Source organism: Somniosus microcephalus, unplaced genomic scaffold (assembly GCF_052327205.1).
Source record: "Somniosus microcephalus isolate GS21.2 unplaced genomic scaffold, FLI_Smic_1.0 unresolved_chr4, whole genome shotgun sequence".
Classification (NCBI taxonomy): Eukaryota; Metazoa; Chordata; class Chondrichthyes; order Squaliformes; family Somniosidae; genus Somniosus; species Somniosus microcephalus.
The window spans coordinates 16,331,738-16,333,235 of NW_028225182.1; the positions used below are offsets into that span (position 1 = coordinate 16,331,738).

The following is a 1,498-nucleotide window of genomic DNA, read 5'->3' on the forward strand; positions in this document are numbered from 1 at the left end:
TTGGACAATGAATCAGTAATAAGGTTCCCTGGGGCTTTTGCTGGTGGATTTATAGATATACCGGGGAATTGTAAGGAAACTGGAGCACAGGCAGGGTCCTTGCGACAGACCAGTCCGGCTAGCCCAGTCGGTGGAGTGTAGGATACTTCATCACCACCTTGGGGAGTTTGCGTTTTAAATTTTTGGGCTCATTTTAAAGGCGATTCCGAGCTCCGGAATCTTGTCTCTCTCCAGCCGCCCGCTGCTAAAGATTGAACTGATTTTAATTTCACCTTGGCTCGGGGTCAGTGCGGCTCAGTGGGACTTCGGCCTGTCTCTCCCTTCACAACCCATCAGGGCCGAGAAAAAAACGGGGAATTTTACACACGTGTTGTGTTCTGTAACTTTTTATAAACACTTCAGTGTATTTCACTGTGTGTCCAAGACTGTGAGCTCCTCCCTGGTGTGTCCACTTCCGGTGTTTATAAACACTTCAGATTTCCTGATAATGTTGTTGAATCACATTTTTTGAAAGAGTCATTGACCGAGAGGTGCCGGGGGATTTAGAGCTGGGGATCGACTGTGAAACCAGCCCAATAATTTGAAACACAAACCGCCCCTGAGATTAAGAGTCTCAGGCTCTACCGACTGAGCTAGCCGGGCCGGTCTGACCCCGCGCACTGCTTGTGTTACAAACCATGAACCAGATTCCCCTCAATTCCCAGGTTTACCAGTAAATCGGCCAACAAAAGCCCTAGAGAACCTTATTACTGATACTTTATCCAATCACTTTAATATGTGTTTTCTGGTTAGCAACACTTCTGCCGCCGGAAAATGTTCTCCTTGTTTACTTTATTAAAACTCTTCATGATATTGAACACTTCGAGAAAATCTGCCCTTATCTTCTCTGCTCTGAGGAGAACAGCCTCTTCTTCTCTAGTACTCCACGGAACTGAACTCCCACATCCGTCCTAAAGCGCAGTGCCCGAATTACACACAATACTCCAAAGGTTTGGTATAACTTCCTTCCTTTTGCCCTCTATGCCTCTGTCTGTAAAGACCAGGATTCCGTTTTCTTTTCTAACACAAGACAAAATGCTGCGGATGCTGGAAGTTTGAAATAAAAACAGAATTTGCTGAAAATACTCAGCAGCTGTGAATGGCAGGTGAGTTGGAAAAAAGCGAATTAGGCTCGGAATAGTGTGTAAGGGTTCCATGGTGTAATGGTGAGCACTCTGGACTTTGAATCCAGCAATACGAGTTCAAATCTCGGTGGAACCTGATTCCCTCTTATGCCCAGCTGTTGTAAAAGTAATTGTGATTGGCTGCTCAGCAGCGGGAAAATGTCGAAGCTGAAGGTTTGGATGAGAAAAGGCCGGAATGGAATGGTGGAGTTAAAATTGTCCAGTTCTTCCAATATTGCTGCTGGGCGAGGTTTGCAAGTAGCCTTGAGAGGGCAGTGATGTATCGCCATTGCAGTGCTGGTCCCCGACACAAACTCCGTTCCCGAGCCACCGAC

At 46.5% G+C, this 1,498-nt stretch overlaps 1 non-coding gene across 1 annotated transcript; it reads left to right on the forward strand.

Moving 5' to 3' along the window:
* The first annotated feature begins 1,188 nt into the window (after positions 1–1,188).
* Positions 1,189–1,260, forward strand: trnaq-uug (transfer RNA glutamine (anticodon UUG)). The gene has a single exon. It is a non-coding gene; the product is annotated as a tRNA-Gln (tRNA).
* The last annotated feature ends 238 nt before the right edge of the window (positions 1,261–1,498 follow it).